At 42.2% G+C, this 22,799-nt stretch overlaps 1 protein-coding gene and 1 long non-coding RNA gene across 8 annotated transcripts in view; both read left to right on the forward strand.

Moving 5' to 3' along the window:
• LOC309344426 (uncharacterized protein) overlaps positions 1-22,799 on the forward strand; it is a 67,186-nt gene that overhangs the window by 27,055 nt on the left and 17,332 nt on the right. The window contains exon 3 of one of the 7 annotated variants that reach the window (XR_014157717.1): positions 14,834-15,046. The exons of 4 other annotated variants lie outside the window; for them this stretch is intronic. The gene's annotated coding sequence lies outside the window, so the exon portion shown is untranslated. Of the gene's footprint in view, positions 1-14,833; positions 15,047-16,905; positions 17,514-22,443; positions 22,751-22,799 lie in introns of those variants that run through there. 2 more of the 7 variants (XR_014157718.1, XR_014157722.1) reach the window with 2 other exon arrangements.
• On the forward strand, positions 6,221-10,949 carry LOC309344831. The gene is made up of 3 exons (XR_014157899.1): positions 6,221-8,016; positions 9,083-9,158; positions 9,746-10,949. It is a non-coding gene; the product is annotated as an uncharacterized lncRNA (long non-coding RNA).

Raw genomic sequence — 22,799 nt, forward strand, 5'->3', positions numbered from 1 at the left:
GAGGACTGCCTCTGCACTGTTCTGCACCGTTTCCAGATGGCGGGTCTCAAGGTGAAGTGGGGAACGTGTCTACTAGGTGTGCCTCAGGTGGACTTTCTGGGATTTATGGTGGACACAGAAGGGGTCCACTTGACTGGGGCCAAGGTACGGGCCATTTGTGGGGACCTCCGGGTTAGTGCCATCGGCAATGGCGGAATTCCTCTGATTCAGAGGAACCCACTCCGTGAAAATTGGGTTTTTTGCTGCCGCGGTGAGGGCGGAGACCCCTTAAAAATCCCAGGTGGAGGAAGCCTGGGAACGTGGGATTCGGATGACACCAGGAGTGCCTCCCCTACTCGCAGGGAAACCCCTTTTTCAGGGCTCCGAAGTAACGTGGGGTGAGCAGCGCGGTGTCTTGAATCGACCACTACTTTTACGGAGTGAAGCCACACAGCCGTTGCCGGAGAGCGCTGACTTTTTCCTGTGGACAATTGGACTCTAAACAGGTACCCATGAGTAGAACAGAAAATTGGATTAAGAAACACTTGAATTTGGCATTGAAGCAGGAAGGTCTAAACAGGAAGTCCGCCTTCCGCTTTTTGTATATAGACTGAAGCAAAAATTGTGCAAGCTAAAGTCTGGAAAGTCGTATATAAAGACCTAAATTTCCTTCATTTTTAACCATCGAAACCCCTCTTGGAAGCAGGGGAAAAGAGGGGAAATTTTAACTGTTTAAGCCTGCAGAGAGAGAGAGTAAAGAAAGATAAATTTCCACCGTCTCAAACCTGGGAACGGGGTGTCAGAGATAGAAACTTTTCGGAGCCCATCAACTGTGAGTGGAATGTTTTTTGACAGTTAAAGAAGAGAAACAAATTGATTCCAGAGTTACCTTTTGCATTTAAAAGAAACAAAATTTGAAAAATGAAAGTAACTTTCTTTTGCTGGACTTGCCTTCAAAAGATGGATACAAATGGAAATTGTTCCCTCTAGAGGGAGCTTGTTAAATTGTTGCTGGAGTCGATCTGGGGAATCCACAGCTGTGGAGATTAGGATCGTGAGACCAGACTCTGACCTTGAACAAAAATGGATATAGAAGAAGTTTTGGTGCTTGCTTTTTGCAAGACAAACATTTTGTTGGAGCAGTTGCATGAGAAGATGAATCTGATGACTGATGCAGTTCAAAATTTTGGACTAACAGTGAATACTTATATAGAAACCATTCAGGACTCAACCCAGGAACCTGTTTTGACAGGGCAAGTGCAAATGCAGAAGACAATAGAGGAGGTTGCTGTTGAACCTCAAACAACACAAATGGATAGAACCGAGGCCCTGCAGGAGCATAAGCCGCTGTTTATAAAGGTTGAACCGGGAGTGGGCCAGAGGGGTCTGGAGTTGTGGGGGTCCTTAATTTTGGAGGGACTTTGAAACATGCATCTAAATTTTTTCTGGACTATCTGGTTGAATGTGGGGAATGGGACTGTGGGGATTGGACTGATCTGTTGAGGGGAGATGGAGATATCTTTGGGTTGGAGTTTCCCCGAGACCTTCTCCTCAATGAGAAAGGAAAGAAATTAAGAAAGAGACCAACAAAAGACAAGGCAAAGTGCTGGTATAAACAAAAAGAAGAACCACAGAAGGGACATGGAAAGGACTTAAGAGCCTTGGACATAAGATTACCAAGTTGATGGACTAGATGGAATGGACAGTAAGGTCTGACAAAACCCGAGACCAGGAAAAAGAGACGTTGGATGAAGATTGGAAGAAAGCCTTAAAAATTTATTTCGGGAATTAGGGTAAAATTTATTTTTGGAATTAGGAAAAAAGGTGGAATGAAATTATTTGGCTTTAGTAGAAATGATATTAGGAGTTATGTATAAATAAGTATTAAGTTTTAGGATTTAAGGTATTTTATCGTAAGATAAGGTTAAAATAAATTAAGGTAAATTGAATGACAGAATATTGTGAAAGATGAAAAGGACTTGCTGAGTTAACTGACAGGTTAGACTGTTAAGATAAATTAATAAAAAAATTGAGAAAGATGGGAAGAATTTGCTGAAACAAATAATTAAACTAGAATACAAAAAGGGAGGTGTGAGGAGGTCGAAGAAACAAGTAAATGAAAGACAAAGAGATGGAATATTGGATGTGTGTTTTTATTTTAATTTTATTGTTATTGCTGTATTTTTTTATCTAATTTTATTTTATGTTATTTTTTATGTGTACCTTTTATATATTGTAATGTTTATGTTGTTAAAATATATTTTTTCTGTTGTTACTTTTTTTTCTTTCTCTCTTTTGTAACCTCTAAAGTCTTAATAAATATTTAAAAAAAAAAAAAAAAAAGGTACGGGCCATTTGTGATGCCCCAGAGCCCAAGGGCAAGGCTGAACTTCAAGCCCAAGGGCAAGACTGAACTTCAGGCCTTCTTGGAACTATTGAACTTTTACCATGCCTTCCTTCCCCATAAGGCGGCGGTAGCGGAACCCCTACACAGACTCCTGGACAAGCGGGCTCCTTGGGTATGGGGGCACTGTCAGGAGGCTGCAGTCCAGGCAGTCAAGGACTTGCTTGTCTCAAACTCGGTCTTGGCACACTTCGACAAGAGGCTGCCGGTGATGCTAGCATGCGACGCCTCGCCCTACGGCATCGGCGCTGTCCTGGGACACCAACTCCCAGATGGAAGAGAGGTGCCGGTGGCATACTTTTCCCAGACACTCGGAACTACTCGCAAATCAACAAGGAGGGTCTGGCAATTGTGAAGGGAGTAAAAAAATTCCATGATTTCTTGTACGGGCGGCCCTTTACTGTGGAGACTGACCACAAGCCGTTGCTTGGTTTGTTTGCCGCCGAAAAGCAGACCCCCCCAAGTGCTGTCTCCTCGCATCCTCAGGTGGTCAATTTTCCTTGCCGGCTACCAGTATGCACTGATTCACTGCCCTGGGAAGGTGATGGGCCATGCGTACACCCTCAGCAGGCTATTACTACTGGAAACAGGCCCCGACCCAGCACTCACGCAAGAGGTTATGATCCTGGAGCTGCTCCCCAACCGCCCCATTCAGGCACAAGAAGTTGCACACCATTCCAAGAAAGATAGGGTCATCTCTCGGATCCCCAAGGGCCCCATTCCAATCCTGGGAGCCCGCCCGAGCACCATGGTCATGGCTGCACGTGGACTTCATTGGCCCCTTTCAGGGAAAACATTCTTCATAGTGGTGGACTCCTACACCAAATGGCTGGAAGTCACACTAGTACCGTCCACTTCTACGTCCGCAGCCATCCAGGTACTACGCAGGCTGTTTGCAACGCACAGACTCCCTGACACTGTCATCTCAGACAACGGAACCACATTTATGTCAGGAGAATTCCAGACCTTCACAGCGCAGAACACCATCCACCACGTCTGCTATGCGCCATTCCACCCTGCCACCAATGGCCAAGCAGAGCGCATGGTGTGGACCACCAAGGACACCCTCCGCTACATGATACAAGGGGATTGGGCGTACTGACTGGCCACATTCCTTCTAGCACAGCACAGCACCCCCAGCTCAACGACTGGCCAGAACCCTGCTGAACTACTAATGGGCCGGCACCTCACAATCAGACTGGACCACCTTCACCCCGACAGAACTCAGGATGAGGCAGTGGTGGGGGAAGGCAGGAACCCCCGGACCTTCATGGCCCAGCACCCAGTGTACGCAAAGAATTTTGGGGCAGGCCCTTCATGGGTACCCACCACAGTCACCAGGGTCACGGGCCCCGTGTTGTACGAGGTGCTAACGGAGGGGGGGCAATGCTGGCGCTGCCACTGAAACCAGCTACGGCGATGATTCCCAGGAAAAAACCAGGAGGAGGACAGGTCAGAGGAGTCCCAACGGAACAGTAGGGCAGTGAGGCCTGTAGAGCAGGAGGGGCCAGCAGGGGAGGCAGAATCAGTACATACAGAGACGACCCGTGAGGCCAAAATGATGCCGAAACCAGAGCCATGACTGAGTGAGCTGGTTGCGCCAGACCAAACAGCCCCATCACAGCCAGCATCCTCAGAACAAGCAGGACCCGAACCCCTGACCAGGGAACACCCCAGGCCTCAACGCATACGTAGGCGGCCGGCGTACCTTGAGGACTATGAATGCAACCTCCTGGGCAGGACTGGACCTTAAAGGGGAGGGGTGTTATGTACCGAGTTGAATAGGATCCAAAATACAGCAGTCTGATTGGTCCTAGAACAATAGGATTCAGAATGCAGCAGTCTGATTGGTCTGCAGGAGCCACCCAATCCAGTTTCAGGTGGAAGTGAATCTGCAACCTGATTGGCCTACAGGAGATTCCCAGAATTAGCCAATCACATGGGGCCCATTGTGTAAATAATGTATATAAAGCAGATGTTTTGGGGAAACTTTCTCACTACTAGGAGCTGAATAAAGAGCATGAAATCCACACTCGACTCTGAGTATATTTCAAGAGAAAAGGCTGCTCTTCCCATGAGAGGATGAGGCTGCTCAACTCAGAAGAGATGGAGGCAGCTCTCCCCATGAGAGAAGGGTGGTCTGTTATTCCCCTGAGTTGCTTGCACCAGGAGAAAAGGAATAGCTCTTCCCATGAGAGGATGAGGCTGCTCAACTCAGAAGAGATGGAGGCAGCTCTCCCCATGAGAGAAGGGTGGGCTGTTATTCCCCTGAGTCGCTTGCACCAGGAGAAAAGGAATAGCTCTTCCCATGAGAGGAGGAGGTTGTTCCCCCTATTAAGGAAGGGGGCTCTTCCCTCCATGAGAGGAGAAAAGGCTGCTCTTAGTCAAAGTGTTGTTCGATATCTATTTCGCTTTTTGCTTTGAATATATAACTCCTATTCCTCTCAAAAGTGTCCCCCCTACTCCCATCATTTTCAAATTTTCTTTCAAAAGCTTTTTCCGCGTCAATTCCTGGTCTCCAAATATTCAATTATGTCCACTATATTCCCAACATTATCTTTCAATTGTCAATCAGGAATAAAACCTGCTTGATCTTTATGGATTAGCTCATTTAATCTATTGGTCAAAATATCAGCAAATAACTTTTCATTATTCTTCAGTAATGAAATCGTAATATATGCTTCTTTCCAGGTATTTGGAATTTTCCCTTCTTTCAGGATATTATTCAAACTTCCTACAATACTGTTGTCAGTTGTTATCCACTAAGAATATTATATTTTGCCAAAATAAAATCCGGTCCTGGGGCTTTCCCCAACTTCATACATTTTATTGCCATTTCAATTTCCTGCACCGTTATTTGTCGATTCAACTGTTCACTTTTTTCTCGTGGGATTTGCTGTAATTTATATCTTTGTAAATATCTCTCTATTTTCTTGTATCCTCCTCCTCTTTCCTATACAAGTCTTTATAAAATTTCTGAAAGATCTTTCTGATTTCTTCTGGAACCTCAATTACCATATCTGCTTCTCTTATTTTATTGACTGTATTTTGACTTTGATGTGGCTTTAATTGCCATGCTAATAATTTGCCAGTTTTATTTGCCGATTCAGAATTCTTTTGTCTCATTAATTTTATCTTCCACTCCACTTCTTGGTTCACCATCATGGAAAACTGAGTTTGCAACATCTTAATATTTTGTTTTATTGGTTCATCTTTAGGCTTTATTGTTAACAATCTCTCATTCTCCATGAGGTGGGTCAGAATTTCCACTTTCTTTTTTTCTCTTTCTCTTTTTTGAAAACTATTCTTTTGTATCAGAAAACCTCTCATTACTGCTTTACTTGCATCCCATACGATGTCAATGCCGGTTCATTTATTTAAATTCCACTTGAAATAATCTGCTATTGTCTCTTTTGCTTTTTTCAATATTTTTTAATCATCAAACAGACTTTCATTCTCCATCTAAAGGATGATTGTTCTTTTCCTTTTAACTCCATATATAACAAATTATGATCCGCTAATGGCCTTGGGAGAATCTCAGTTTTGGATACTCTTGGAATTTACTCCCTGGAGGGCCATATGTAATCTGTTCTTCCCGAACTTTGATTTGGTTTAGCAAAGAATGTAAACTGTTTTGTTGTAGGGGTTTTAAGTCTCCAAATATCAGTTAATCCAAGATTGTCCACTAAATCAAAAAATGATTTTGGTAACTTGCCTTCTTTTATGGATAGGACTCGAACCAATGTAAATAAATATTATTTCTTGGTAACCACGTGGTGATGCCATTTTAATTGTAAAGGGATTAACTCCTCCCCTTCTGTTGCAACATAGTTTTTTCTTTTAGAAGCTATATTTTTGAATTTGAATTTTTTGCTTTTTTGAATTTTGGATTTTTGGCACTTTTTCTGATTTTAATTTTCCAATCTCTCTCTCTCTCTCTGTGTGTGTGTGTGGGGGGGGGGAGAATCTGTGTGTGTGTGTGTGTGCGTGTGCGTGCGTGTGCATGTGTATGTGGAGAATCCAACTGAGGAAGAAAGCTTCAAATCACTTAAGCTAACTCAGACCAATTTTATACATTGGAGGAGATGCCTACGGGCTGGATTGATAGACTGGGCATTTTAGAATGTGTTAAGAAAATCTCAGTGATAATGATGCCTCAAAGATATGGGGAAAGCAAAATAAATCAGCAGTCTCTGTTATCTTCGATAATATCAGAGGTGCCCGGATGATTCAAACCAAACAAGGTGGACCAGCTACTCCAATGCTTCAAAATTTGGAAAGCACATTTGGATTTGCAAGAAAGCATCTCATCCCATGTTTGTGAAATATTTATTTAGTTTGCGGCTTGAATCCAAGATTGTAACAGCCAAATGACAATGTTCCTAACCTTGGACAGAAAAGGTTTCCATGTATTGTTTGAGAATGGAAAGTGCCAGGTGACCAGAGATGGGGAACTGTATACAGAAGCAAGTCTACTTAATAGTGTATATGAGACTAATCTTTCATAACTCCAGTCTGCAGTGCTTTATCAGCCAGAATGATGAACAGACTTAGAACTTTGGCACAGAAAGCTTGACCACAGAGACATTAAAGGCATTTAAGAGTTGCAATGCAAGGAGTTCGCAAGAGGGATGAAGGTAACCCTTGGTGCATCAAGCAGAGAAGTGTTGAACCCCATCCCCCCCCCCCCCGTGTAATCAGCAGAGAAGCACCCGAGTGCTTGATACCATCTATGCTGATGTGAGTGGTTCTCTTAATGTTCCCTCACTAAGGAAAAATAAGTACATTTTAATATCCTTGGTGATTTTCCAAGATACTGCGTTGTGCATTTTCTCAAGGAGAAAAACAGAACCTTTAAGATGTTCAGAAAATACCTTGCCATGGCTCCACAGGAAACCCACAGCACTTATGGATGACAACAGTGGTGAGTTTTGTTCATAAAATATGAGAACCCTCTTGGAAGAGGAAGGAATTGCACACATGAGGAGCGTTTGTCCCACTCTACAACAAGAACTCAGTTGCAGAGAGAAAGTTTAGGTCTCTTATGAAGATGACCCAGTGCATGCTGCCTGGTACAGGCTTTCCCAAGCACAGGTGGGAAGATGCAGTAGCCAGCTATGTTGAATTTTGGAACAGAAGAGTACCTAACTTGTCACACATACCTTTATTCGACAGCATCGCTTATGTCTCTGTACCCAAGTAGGCCCAAGCTTGACTCCAGAGCAGAAAGAGAAATTATGGTAGAACTTTCTTCTGGGTTGCAGAGTTATAGACTTGAAAACAGGAAAAGTCAAGGTTTGATGAACACAGTAAATCTGACAAGAGAGGAAACTTCTCAGCAGTCAGAGGAGAAACATAAGACTTTGTGTACTTTCCTGAAGTAATACGTAGCAGTTCAGATCTGCCTTCTACTGTTCTGCCACCTACAAGAGATGATGAACAAGAAGAAACAGATAACCAGTGTCCAAGTAGCAGTGCCATCCGACAGGAGAACGATGATGAGATGCTGCCACTTGAAGGTGATGAGAAAGCTAGTGCAGTTCCAGAACAAGATGTCAGATGCTTATCAAGACCCAACAGAAGTGTTCCACTTCCACAACATTAAGGGTACATTAAGGACTACAAATCAACAGGTAGGTATGTCTTTATGTGTGTAAATAGTCCCATTTTTCGGAGCAGCTGTAAACTACCGTATTTTTCTGTCTATAAGACGCCCCCATGTATAAGATGCCCCCCTATTTTGGGGGACTAAAAATTAAGAAAATGGGGGGAGATTGTCCAGAGTTGTCTTTGGGAGGCAGTTAGCAAAAATCACCCGTCCTCTGAAGCGCCACTTTCAATCGCACATGTCGCTAAAGCAGCCTATCGTCTCCCTGATGAGCAAAAGCAGCCGCAAGTCACTCCCAATTGACAGCAGCGCTAGCCAATAAACAGCGGACATTGCCGCAGTTACCAATCACCCATTCAATCACAACTCACACTCTCCTGCTTGCTGCAACAACCATCGCACATCCCAAAAAAAGGCACTACCCATGTATAACACGACCCCCCCCCATTTTATAATTAAATTTTGGGTAAAAAAAGGTCGTCTTATACACAGAAAAGTACGGTAACTTGTGTAGTTTTATCTTCCACAGATTCTGACAATGTAGCCGAGATTAAGGTGTTGTCAAGATGCTGTTAGTAGCTCCTGGCTGGTTGCCCAGGAAAGTATAAAGACACGGGAAAGTTTCTTAAAGTCCTTTTTTATTTCATTTTTTAAAAAATATTATTATTTTTCATCATTTTTTCTTAGGTTTTATATTTTAATACATCAATTTTTCACATCATATAAAGAAGAAGAAATACAATTTCCAAAAAACTCCTTCCCCTCTATGACTTCCCTCAACTTCCTTTTCTGGTTTGTTTTTACATAATGCCTTCTTCTGCATTATTTAGTATGTCTTACATTTTTTGTGTATTAGATTTATAATGTTGTTAAACTTTCCACGCTTTTTACACCATCCTTATATATGCTATATTTATTCTATTAATTGTAAGTGTTTAATCGAAACCTGCTATTTAAAACCAAGAAACAGTTAAGTTACTGAAGCTGGGGAGGATTTTTGTGGGATTTTTGTGTGGGGGGGGATTTTAAGTAGATAAACAGTCATAACAAAAGTGTTTCCCCACTTTTTTGTTGCTCCTGTTTTATTTCAGGAAGATAATGGGCTACAAGTTAAAGCTGCCTGCTCCTCAAATGTTCCCTGGAGATAGAGAGAGAGAATGCCGAAAGGTATGGACTGCAAGTTAATGAAAGGACAGTCACTGGGGTTCCCCTGAACATAACTCAAGTCACCCCAGGGTGCCACGGCACACTGGTAGAAAACCAATGTCTTATTTTATTAGTTGAGTTAGCTAATTCTATATATCATAGCTGTCAACGTTTCCCTTTTTTAAAAAAGGGAAATTCCCTTATTCTGAATAGGATTCCTCGCAAGAAAAGGGAAAAGTTGATACCTATGCTATATATTCCACCAATCTCATCTGCCATTCCTCCTTTGTTGGTATTGTTCCCTCTTTCCATTTCTGGGGATATATCATTCAATCTGCTATACTTGTGTAGAGAAATAAATTTCCCCCGTTCTGGATTTTGTTTTTTAAATTCCTCCTGATAAAGCACACACACATCCAGACATGCACACCATCAAGCTACTTTACTGTTTTCTTGCATTTTTCAAGCCCTCTGTTTAAAACCAAGGAACTGTTAAGTTAATGATGCTGGGGAGGATTTTTGTGGGATTTGGGGGGGGGGATTTTAAGTAGATAAACAGTCATACAAAAGCGTTTCCCCACTTTTTTGTTGCTCCTGTTTTATTTCAGGAAGATAATGGGCTACAAGTTAAAGCTGCCTGCTCCCCAAATGTTCCCTGGAAAGAAAGCGAGAATGCCAAAAGGTATGGGCTGCGAGTTAATGAAAGGACAGTCACTGGGGCTCCCCTGAACATCCATCAAGTCAGCCCAGGGTGCCACAGCATACTGGTTGAAAACCAATGGCCTACTGGAAGATAAACAGATTTGCCTGAAGTTATTGCAGAGTGAGAAGTTCCACATAAGAACCAGCACATCAAAGTACCACTATATGTGTGAAATAATTCAGGGTGCACTTGTTGAGATGACTGCTACAGCAGAGATCAAACCTCTACTGAGAGACAGTTTGGAGAACCTTCAAGTTAAAATGGGACAATGTTCAAAAAAAGAGAAAGATTTAATGGAATTTGCAGACCAGAAAAAGATTCTGATGGGTGATTTAACAGATGAAATGATGGAGTTTTAAGAAGTGCAAGAAGAAACATTTGATCAAATAGCTATACTCGAGATGCACCACAGAGAACTTATTCTGCGCATCAGAGGCATACCAGAAAAGCAAAATGAAGATGTAGAAGCCAAATTAATAAAAAGAACTTGCATGTTAACGGGCTCCCCATAATACATTACAAGAAATTGGAAGAAGTCTTAGCACCAACACTCCAAAAACTCATGAATGATAGAATACAAAAAGGGAAAATTCCACATACATGGGAAGAAGCAAACATTGTTTTAATCCACAAACGGGTCATCCAGAGAAATGGTCAGCAACTACCGACCAATTTCACTTCTAAATAACTATTACAAGATTTATACAGGTATTTTAGTGAATAGATTAAAATTGGTCTTAAAAGTAATAATTAACAAAGACCAGTCGGGGTTTCTCCTGGATCGCCATATGAAAAACAATATGAGGGCAATACAACCAATGTTAACAGTTGGCTTTGGAGAATATTAACCACTCTCAATTTTACCCATAGACTGCCATCTGTCCAGATTTTCATTTGTTCTGAACTAATTTTAAGATGTATTTTAATTAATTGATTACCTGTTTTTATGTTCTTTGTATACTGCGTTAGTTTTATGATGTTAGCCACCCTGAGCCCGGCCCTGGGGTACAAATAAATTTATTATTATTGTTATTACTACTACTACTACTATTATAGACCTGATAGAATATCTAGACTGGAGACCTAATAAAAAAGCTGCCTTCATGTTGGTTGATGCCGAGAAGGCCTTTGATAATCTTTCTTGGAAATTCTTAAGAAAGGTGATAGACCTATCAGAAATGGGAGAATGCTTCACCAATGGAATAAAAGCCATCTACAAAAAGCAAAAAGCAAATTTAATAATCAATAATGAAAAGACAGAACACGTTTTGATTGAAAAAGGAACAAGACAGGGCTGCCCCTTATCCCCTTTATTATGTATATTAACACTGGAAATACTAAATTCGGTAATCAGGAAATAGGAAGAAATCATAGGAATAACACTAGGAAGTTGGTATTTTAAGCTAAAAGCTTTTGCTGATGATTTGATACTAACATTAGAAGATCCATTAAAGAGCATTCCCAAAGCTTTAGAAAAAAATAACAGAATTTGGTGAAGTTTCAGAGTTCAAACTCAATAAAGTAAAAACAAAATTAATGGTTAAGAATATACAGAACCAAGAGAAAACAGAATTAAAGGGGGAAAAAAACAGGTTTAGAGATAGTTAAAGCAAAATATCTGGGTATTGAAATTACGATGAAAAATGTCAATTAATATGAAGACAATTATAAAAAGATTCAGAATTTTTTTTTAAAAGACCTAGAAATCTGGTCAAGATTGAAATTATCACTATGGGGAAGAATCTCTGTGTTAAAAATGAATATGCTTCCAAAGTTTCTCTTCCTATTTCAAATGATTCCAATAATAACAAAATATGATTGCTTCGAGGAATAGAGGAAATTTTTGCCAGAATTTATCTGGCAAGGAAAAAAGCCCCACATCAAATATAAACTAATGACAGATAGGACAGGAAGAGGAGGTTTCGCCCTTCCAAATCTAAAAATTTATTATGTAGCAGAGTGTATAATTTGGATTAAAGATTGGATTATGTTAAGATAAATTAGATATTTTGGATATAGAAAGTTTTGACAGTAGATATGGGTGGCATGCCTATCTGGCCTACAATAAAGTTAAAGTCCATAAAGGTTTTACAAATCATATACCGTGGTACCTCTGGTTACGAACTTAATTCGTTCCAGAGGTCTGTTCTTAACCGGAAACTGTTCTTAACCTGAGGTACCACTTTTAGCTAATGGGGCCTCCTGATGCCGCCACACAATTTCTGTTCTCATTGTGAGATAAAGTTCTTAACCCGAGGTACTACTTCCTGGTTAGCGGAGTCGGTAACCTGAGGTGTTTGTGACCCGAGGTACCACTGTAATTAGAGGTGCACTGTATAAGGTTTAGACTGCTTATCAGTCATTGTTACAACTGTACACAACACGATGGCTATCACCACTAGAGGCCTTTTCAGCTAAAAAACTAAATATGACTGGAAATTTGGGAACATACAGTCAATTATTAAGGGAGGACCGGGGACAAGCAAAGTTGAAAACATTTGTAGAAATAAGGCATTATATCACAGACTGGCTCCAATATCAGCAATTAAGCAATGTCTTTAACTCGGATAAAAAAACCAAGGATTTGGAAAAGAAGATTTGTTATTACAAAAAGTTTTATTAGGAAGTAATCAAAAATTATTATCAAGAGTTTATGATTTATTATTGGAATGGAGTTTAAAGGATGACCAAGTAAAAGAAGTACAGATTAAATGGGCACAGGACATTGGGTATGTAATACAATTGGAGCAGTTGGAAAGGCTGTTAAAGAATGATATAAAATTTACTGCACGCTATACTATAGAAGAAAATATAATGAAAATGTTTTACAGATGGCATATGACCCCAGTAAAACTTTCCAAAATATACAAATCAAACTCCAATTTATGCTGGAAATGCATGGAGGCAGGGGGCACACTGATACATCTATGGTGGGGCTGCAGAAAAGTTTAAAAAAGGGGGGGTATAATTAATGAGGAAATATAAAAGATGCTCAGAGTTACTTTAGAGAAAAAAACCAGAGGTATATCTACTGAGTATAATAGGTAAGGGACGCAGGTGGCACTGTGGGTTAAACCACAGAGTCTAGGACTTGCTGATCAGAAGGTCGGCGGTTCGAATCCCTGTGACGGGGTGAGCTCCCATTGCTCGGTCCCTGCTCCTGCCAACCTAGCAGTTCAAAAGCACGTCAAAGTGCAAGTAGATAAATAGGTACTGCTCCGGCAGGAAGGTAAATGGTGCTTCCGTGCGCTGCTCTGGTTCGCCAGAAGCGGCTTAGTCATGCTGGCCACATGACCCGGAAGCTGTATGCCTGCTCCCTCGGCCAATAAAGCGAGATGAGCATCGCAACCCCAGTGTCGTCAGTCACAACTGGACCTAATGGTCAGGGGTCCCTTTACCTTTATTCTGCTTTGGTCAGACCACACTTGGAGTCCTTTGTCCAGTTTGGGGCACCACAATTTAAGAAAAATAATAACAAGCTGTAATGTGTGCAGAGGACGGCAACCAAGATGATCAAGGATTTGGAAACCAAGGATTTTAAGGAATAGTTGAGGCAGTTGGGCCTGGAAAATAGGAGACTGGGAGGAGATATGATAGCCATCTTCAAATATCTCAAGGGCTGTCACATGGAAGATGGAGCAAGCTTGTTTTTCTCCTGCTCTGTAGGGTTGGACCTGAACCAATGGTTTCAAGTTACAAGAAAGGCGATCCTGACTAAACATCAGGAATAACTTTCTGATAGCAAGAGGCTTTTGACAGCAGGATAGTGGCATGTCTACAAGTTAATACGTCCTGCAGCACTTGTGAGAAGGATATATTTATATGATCTGACGCTTGTCCCTTTGAAATATATAGCAGTGGCAATGGGAGAAAGGAAGCGTTCGCTGCTTCTTGCTGCTTCCATAAATTTAGCAAGTCATCACTTGGGGGTACTGATCCTGTTGCAACCATCAAGAGTCCTCTGTTTGCACTGCTGAAATGACAGCATAGTATCAGGCAGAGGGAAAAGGTGTTTGAGATCCTTATCGACTGTAAACCTCTGTTGTTCCATGAATCCACAATGAGCCGACATTAGTTTTGTAGCAGTAAAGGGCCTGTGCCATTAAGAGTGCAACTGTTTTAATACTCTTTGTGGCTTGTGGGTCAGTTTGGGGATATAACTATAACTGGGAGTTTGCTTAGCTGCACACTATAAATCTCAAAGAGCAGTGCTGGCCGATGAGCTGTGCTATTGTCTTTTACTGCATACATCAGGAGAGGGATTACAGTAAGTAATTTGTTTTGGAAGACTGGTGCCTCTAATGGGCCATGCCTGATAGTGTTGAAAGGTTGTGATTAGGTACAATCCACTGAGGTGGTCTTTCAGTACGCAACTCCAGAATGGGGTGGGGGAGGAAAAAATGGACTTTTGTTGCTTTTATTATTTATAGATAGATAGATAGATAGATAGATAGATAGATAGATAGATATAATATAAAATATAAATATCTTATTTACAGCATCATCTGTTTAGGTTTCTTCCAAAGCCAGGAGCAAAATGCTATAAAAGGCCATTTGCCCAAATCTTATCATACATACACACATACACACAATTCCACTGCCTCCCCTCCTCCTGAACAGAAGTGAACGTCCCTAATCTATTGCACAATTCATTCAGAAACGAAGAAATCCTGTAAATGGAGCAAATCTGCAAACCTCTAGTAGATCAGCAAGATGCCTGCATGTCTCTGACATGATAAGTGCATGCAATTCACCTGGGCCGTCTCTGAGTTCTTAGAGGAGACCTGCAACTGGAATAGATTCTTCTCTATTATAAGGTTGGGCTTGCTTCCCCCACCCCCCTCTTCGCTGCTGCCTACTCTGAACATGGGCATGCTTACTGGAGATCAAAGGCTTCTCAGTGCACACATTGATGTTCTGTCAAAGATGCATAGGGGACCCCCTTATTATGAGCCAGGAAGTTGTGGTTGAGCAGGACTTCCCTTGAACCTAGGAGGATCTCAAGGAGGCCTCTTCCCTGACTTCACAGCATGGATGGAGGCATTAAGCAGCATTAGCCAGACGAGATCGAAGGAGGGCACACCTTTCCGTTCTTATGTCTGTCATTAATCTTTGCAATGTTTGAGTACCAAGAGAATCAAATTGGACAGCAGACCTTTCTCATCTCATTGATTTTTGAAAATTGAGCAACAAGAAAAAAAAAAAGGTATGTTTTACTCTGCTCTTAAGTACCTTCACAGCTAAGAATGTTGTCTTTATTTACCTGGTGGATCTGCAAATCAGTTTTACTCAAGAAATGTAAATCTCCTAGGAAAACACTAGCTGACTATGGGTTGCATGCAACTGCTAAAATTACTGGACTTAAATTAGTCTTGCCTCCTAATTTAAGTGAGTCTACTCTGAGTATGGCTGGCATTAGATGCACCTATGATTGAATAACCATTCCAATAGGCTATCAGCTCACCGATCGTTCTAGTAGGATTTCAGCTCATGGATCATTTCGGTAGGATTTCAGCTGTAATGAGGTTCCCTACCCTGGTACAGACAATACTCAGACAGTGCTCAGCAGCTTTGTATATTGACTCAGCAGAAAGTTAAGTGAACCACGAAACCAACATGGTATCCCTTTGTACTCTAGACCTCTCCTGCTCTATAGTCTAAAATGTCTCTTTGATAATAACCACAATCCATAAACGAGAAGAGTTCTTACCATGTATTTATTCAATAGTCACACAGAGAGACAAAAGAATGCAGTCTCTCTTAGATAGTCGCTTCCAGTGAGTCCCACCCCTCTGTCTCTCCAATTCTGTGCAGTGGCACAGGAAGCCGCTTGGGTGCCTGAGACACGGGCAGGGCGAGCCACCCATAGGGGTGCGGCGAGGACAGGGCGAGCCACCCATAGGGGCAGGGCACACCACAGGGCCTCTGGAGTCTGCCTGCCTCCCTCCACTCAGCCGCCCAACAGCTGGGGGGGGGGTAGGCAGCGGGCGGACTGTTTGGGCAGCGTAGAGCCTGTGCGTGCCCAAGCCACTGTGTGTCTCCCAGGAGAGACGCGTGGCTCAGGTGCACTGCAGACCCTGCAGTGAGTGCAAGCCCAATGCCCTACAGTGACTGCAAGCCCAATGCTCAGTGGTTTACACCACAGCACCACCCATACCCTTAGCTTGCTTTAGTGAAGTTCTAATAATGGAGGGGCAATATTGCTCCCATTATTCCTCTACACTATTCCCTTTCCCCCATTTTTCTTCTCAACAGTCAGCTGGCATTCCCTGTCTGTCAAGTGAGCTCAAAACTCATGGCACTTTTTGCAGCTTTCCCCCATTTTGATCCCCTGCTCCAGCAAAGGTGTTTTATTTTGCTTTGGGTTTTTTTTTAATGATATTTTATTAAGTTTTATCAGAGGAAAAAGGTTACATGAAAAAAAACACAAAGTATATAAACATACAAAAAACATCAGAATACAATAAAACAAACAGTTAACACATAAGAAAAGGAAAAAAAGAAAAAAAACTCTAAAAGAGAATTCAAAAAAATTAAAAAAGAAAATCCCTCTCTTTAATTTCTTACCATTCATAAACCTATTTTCTTGACTTCCTCTCACCCCCTTTCTTGTATTCCAATTTGAAATTAATTAGCAAATTCCTTCTTATTAATTTTATCCTTAATTATCTTTCTTCTCATATTGTTTGTTCCTAATTTTCATCTAATATCTATCCCTTCTTTCATATTTATATTTTACCTTTTTTACTAGAACCCATTCATTTCATTTCAATGTCATCAACATTCAAAAATTTTACAATGTTTTTGTAAGTAGATTTTAAATTTCTTCCATTGCTTTGGGTTTTTTTAATACTTGGGCTTCCCCTGAGCCTCCTAACACCTCCCTTTTGCAAAGGGCTAGTGCTGTTTCATCTGCACAAGAATCCACGCTTGGAGAACGAGCCTACTATCAAGCACGTAGGGCAGATGTTATTTTGGCAAACCGTAGTTCATGTCTCTCCTAATGCCGGAGGTAATCTTCCCTTGTTGAGCTTCATAAGACACTGGGGCCTTTCTCAATTTCAGCCTCCATTGGACAATGCCCGTAGTGCTGCGTGTTCCAGAGACACCTGTAAACTCCACAGTACATGACTGCACACCTGGAGTTCGGGCTGCATAATAATGATTATCTGTGTTGGCAAGATAGAGAGACCTGATCCTCTGGGCTACCAATTTTCTCGCCAACTGTTTTGATGCAAAGGATATTTCATGTGGAATCAGGCCCACACGCTTCTGGGAACTCAAAGGCCTCCGTAAGACACCCGCTCGGCATCTCTCACATTTTTCCAGACGTACGTACTGCTATTGTCCCACAGCTTCTTATTAGAAATTCTGCACTAATCTTCAGCTGAGCCACAGTAACCTGTCATGGAAGGTGAATCCCTTTAATCCTTCCTTCCCCATGAAAAACTGCGAACCCCTGCCCTTCGAGGAGATGGAACCAGAGTGCTGCAACTTCAGATTGCGGAGCAAATATCCAAAGCAGCCACTTTAAGCAGTTTTCCTTGCTGCATTGATACAGCGAGTTTGCTCCAGGGCAATGTTTTGCCATTTCCTTTCTATGCTTGACAAATTTTAATGCTTATATTGCTGGGATGGGTGTCTGTATGGTGTCGTTAAACCCTTACCGTTGCGGCCTTGTTTGAAGGCTGCTTTGTTAGGTCTAGTTAGCTTTCAGTACGTTGAGCTAATAGCAGGATGTGGCCGAGTTCAGAGTTTGGGAGGGAGAGGCTGCGGTGGTGGGACTAAGGCAGAATGTCTACTGGGAAGGGCAAAAGAAAGGTATAAGTAATGGGGGAATGGAATATTATGGTGAGGAGGTGAGCTCTGGCACACGAGGGGGACTTTTACCAAGAGTACACGGCTGCCATCTTGGTACTTCAGTGAGTGGGGAAGCCATATCTCAGGCTCAGCACAAGGGTCAACAAGACTGGGTGGCTCTTAATGGCCCAAGTCGTAAGGAAGCTCCATGGCCTGCCCTGCTGCCAATTCCAAATGCCTTGGCAGTAGAAGTGGGGGGGGGGCATGTATTTTAATATTTTGTTGGAAGCTGCCAAGAGTGGCTGGGGAAACCCAGCCAGATGGGCAGGGTATAAATAATAAATTACTATTATTGTTGTTATTGTTATTATTATTATCTCTAAAAATTCCTGCATTGCAGGGGGGTTGGACTAGATAACCCTCCCGACTCTACAAATTCTATGATTTTATACTCTTTATGATTTTATTTTTTAATCCAATCTGTTTCTAAGTCTGTGTTTTCTCTACACTTTGATCTGTGTTTAAGTTCCAAGCTGCTCTGTACAAAATGAAGTTCCATGTTCCCCATTCGCTATCATGGAGGACCTGAAAACAGCTACAACTCCCCTCCCCCTTTTGGCCAAAGTGGATAAAATTTACAGGCACATCCATTATGGATTAAGCCTGCCAAATAGCCAAGAAATAGGTCCAGGGCCTTTTGTGGAGGAACATCCATATGAGGCCAACCAAAATTTCAAAATCCATATTTGTTTCATGAGATGAGTAGGGTTGGTCCTAATCATTGCCTGGATGGGAAATCACCTGGGAATTGTGAGTGTTCTGCTCTGAGTACCATGATGGAAGAAAGCCTGAAGAGAAATGTGCATTATTATTGTTGTTATTATTGCTTAGACCTCATTTATACCCTCACCTGAAGTGGTATTTGGGAAAGGGGTGTTGTGAACACTTGTATGCTCTCAGTCTAATGGCTTCCACTGTAGGTGTGAAGGAAATATGGGGACATTCATGCTTCTCCAGCCTGCATATGAATGGGCTGCTTTAGGTGAGACTTAATAACAGCTGAAGGCTACCAGTAGGTAATATAAGTAATTTGTATTCCATCTCTGGACTTCCTGCTTTCATATCAGGGTTGAAGATCCCAGTCCACTCCAAAAGGCTATCATTAATCTTAATTCAGCCTTCATCTACCTTAATACATATCTCATGTCCTCCCCCCTTGCTCTTAAACTGAGTTCAATCTTCCTGGCTCAAGATGAATTCATCAGCCTCCTACAGCAGCAGGGACTATTAAGGAATATTTCAGTCTTTGGAGATCAATTGACTTGGATTTTTTCTCCTCCACAGGCTTCTTGGTTTTGAACACACAGAGCTGCCTTTGGTCCACTTGGCCTAGCACTGTTTACTCTGAACAGCAGCAGGTCTCCAAGGTTTATAACTGGAGATGCCCCCGGGAATTGAATCCAGATCTCTTGGATCTCTTGCCACAGAGCAATGGGTGACAAAGGGGGATAATTCGGTTCACATTTCAAGGCAAGCTGATCCGATTTGCATTCTGAAACAGTTTGTGAACCGAAACACAGGCATCCTCCAGAATCTGCATTTCCCCAGATTTCGCAGTGCAGTCCATCAGCCAATGGGTGTGTTCAGAAATTCATGGACTAGGGTAATGTGTGCACAAAAATGTTAGTGGAAATGCCATTGGAAATGCAAATGCAGAATAAGTTTATTTATTGCACATGTAACAGTGCCGGTTCCACAGATTGAAGGAGTCAAGGGATTTATATACTAATAGTAACCTGGCAACCTGTTCAGAGCTCTGAGCTGTTATATGGGGGTTGAATTAGATGACCCTCATGGTCCCTTCCAACTCTACAATTCTATGATTCTGTGTTGGCAAGGTCTCACTCTTCTGGGCTTCCAGGGACAAGGTTGAATCCAGAAGTACCCCAGGCTGTGAACCAGCCCCTTCATTTTAACTCAGAGGTCAGCAAACATTTCAGCAGGGAGCCGGTCCACTGTCCCTCAGAACTTGTGGGGGGCCAACTATATTTTGGGGAAAAATAAAATAACAAATTCCTATGCCCCACAAATAACCCAGAGATGCATTTTAAATAAAAGCACACAGTCTACTCATGGAAAAAATCACCAGGCAGGCCCCACAAATAATCCAGAGATGCATTTTAAATAAAAGGACACATTCTAATCATGTAAAAACACACCGATTCCGGGACCATCTGCGGATTGGATTTAGAAGGCGATTGGGCTAGATCCGGCCCCCGAGCCTTAGTTTGTCACCCATGTTTTAACTTATCTAGCATGTACTTCCTGAAGCAGGACTCAAACTGAAGTGCAGCAAGCCTTCAAAATTTGCACATCCCCGAGCTTGCCAATGGATTCTCCAGCCAATGCAAAAATGCATCTATCTGGGAAAAGTGCATGCTGAAAAGTGTGCTGTAATGAAATCCACATACAGCGGTACCTTGGGTTAAGTACTTAATTCATTCCGGAGGTCCGTACTTAACCTGAAACTGTTCTTAACCTGAAGCATCACTTTAGCTAATGGGGCCTCCCACTGCTGCCGCGCCGCCAGAGCCCGATTTCTATTCTCATCCTGAAGCAAAGTTCTTTACCCGAGGTACTATTTCTGGGTTAGCAGAGTCTGTAACATGACGCGTATGTAACCTGAAGCGTATTTAACCCAAAGTACCACTAAACGGCCTCGGTCCAGGATACCTGAAGGAGCGTCTCCACCCCCATCGTTCTACCCGGACACTGAAGGGCCTTCTGGCGGTTCCCTCACTGCGAGAAGCCAAGTTACAGGGAACCAGGCAGAGGGCCTTCTCAGTAGTGGCGCCCTCCCTGTGGAACGCCCTCCCACCAGATGTCAAAAAGAACAACAACTACCAGACTTTTAGAAGACATCTGAAGGCAGCCCTGTTTAGGGAAGCTTTTAATGTTTGATGTATCACAGTAGTTTAATATTCTTTTGGAAGCCGCCCAGAGTGGCTGGGGAAGCCCAGCCAGATGGGCGGGGTATAAATAATAGATTATTATTATTATTATTATTATTATTATTATTATTATTATTATTACTACTACTACTACTACTACTACTACTTTTTAAAGAGGGGGAAATTGTTTGCAAAAATGTGTTCATTAAGAAAAATTGTGTGCAAAAATATGGGGAAGGGTTTTGCATCAGAGAGAAATGGAGAAAAATCTAGATGGACCGCTTTGTGCACCCCTGCTGTCAAGACTGATCTTGAGCTTCCTGGCCACCATAAACAAGAGAATGCAGATCGGATCCTCAGTGTCATTCCAGCAAGGCAATTCCAATGCGTCCCACATCACCACTGCATCCAACGCCAGCTATTGCCCCCGCTGCAATATGTCTCCCTCCCATGTCGGCGAAACACAATTGTTTGAGAAGAGACAATCCCTCTCTGCAGAGGCTATGCCACATCCTCATTCATCACCCTCAAGTGATCGCAACCAAATTACTCTTTGCCAGTGCCACTCATTTGTCAGCCCTCTCGCTAATTCTCCAAGGCTCGTTAAAATGCTGCGAGCAAAGGTGCCCTTCTGATCTTTCCAAACATTCTCTAAATGGTTTGAATTTATTCATTGGACTACTCTCATCCCGGGTCATTTCTCCCCCTCTCCATCTCTCCCTTTCTCTCCCTTTCTGACCACCCCAACCCCCGTCTGTGTCTCATTGACTTTTAAATTTTCATTAAAGCTGTAGCATCTCCTTCTGTCTGAAGCCAAGTATGCGGGGGGGGGGGGGGAGTTGCCGCTTGGAGAAATGGAAAGAAGCAACAGGGGGAAGCACACACTTTACGCAGCAATCGAAGCCCAAACAAAAGACTTCACCCCATGTACAAGTGGTATTATGTAGGAATTCAGCTGAGATCTGAACACAGATTTACACGAACCTACACCCTCTCTCACAATTGTTCTTCCACCTAGCAGCCAGATGAGTGGGGAAGGCTAACTCATTCATTCTATGGCACAGAACAGCTTTTTGGTGATGGTGATCATGGTACTTAACTAGTCAGTCAGAAACATTGCCTAAACAAAGCGACTGGTTGGGCAAGCTTGCTCTCATATCTTCTACACCAACAGATAAAGCAGCCCAAAAACTGTCTATAAAGAGCTACTCAGAAACAAGCACAGTGGAACCTCGGGTTACAGACGCTTCAGGTTACAGACTCCGCTATCCCAGAAATAGTACCTCAGGTTAAGAACTTTGCTTCAGGATGAGAACAGAAATCGTGTGGTGGCAGTGGGAGGCCCCATTAGCTAAAGTGGTGCTTCAGGTTAAGAACAGTTTCAGGTTAAGAACGGACCTCCAGAATGAATTAAGTTCTTACCCCGAGGTACCACTGTACCCACATTCTACTTTCCTGGTGTAGACAATACTGAACTAGATGGACCAGTGATCAGTCTTGATATAAGGCAGCTTCCAGTGTTCGGTGATAGAGAACATGCTTTGCATCAAGGGTGGGGAAGCTTGTGGTTCTCCAGATGTTGTTGGACTCAAGTTCTCATCAGCCCCTAGCATGTTTTTCTAAATTCAGACGGTCTCCATCTCTTGAATCCTTCACAAAAAGGCTCTTCACTTTTAACAGAAGGTCATGGCTGAACAAAAAGCTATACATATATATCAAGACTGAAATAGAGAGGGAAGAGAAGAGGGGATCTTTGCTAATGTAGTGTACTGAACCTCTCATTTGAGAGAGGCTGATTCATTTAAGATTCAAAGCCTTCTTACATCTCTGTCTCCTGTATATTGGATTTCAGAGCTGAGGAGAGCTAGAGGAGGAAATGGACGGGTGTTGTAAGTCAATAAAGGTTAGAGCAAATGCCAGGCTGATTGAGAGGTTGAAACAGCACCCACCAATGTCATTCTGAAAACAATGCACCTTGAACAAACTCCAATTAAACAAAAACTTCCAGAGCTCCGGATAAAGGATGTTTCCATTACCTCCTCTAAGTGACAATATATTGCAGTTCTTCAGGTTTTAGTTATTTATTTTATTTCATAAAATGTATTCACTGCTCAATTATGGGGGGGAGGGGGGACCTCAAAGTTGAAACCCCCAAAAGAAAACCCAATAAAATTATGACTTTAAAAAATAATAATTTAAAACATATAG

This window comes from Podarcis erhardii, assembly GCF_964252035.2.
Source record: "Podarcis erhardii genome assembly, chromosome: 1".
Lineage (NCBI taxonomy): Eukaryota > Metazoa > Chordata > Lepidosauria > Squamata > Lacertidae > Podarcis > Podarcis erhardii.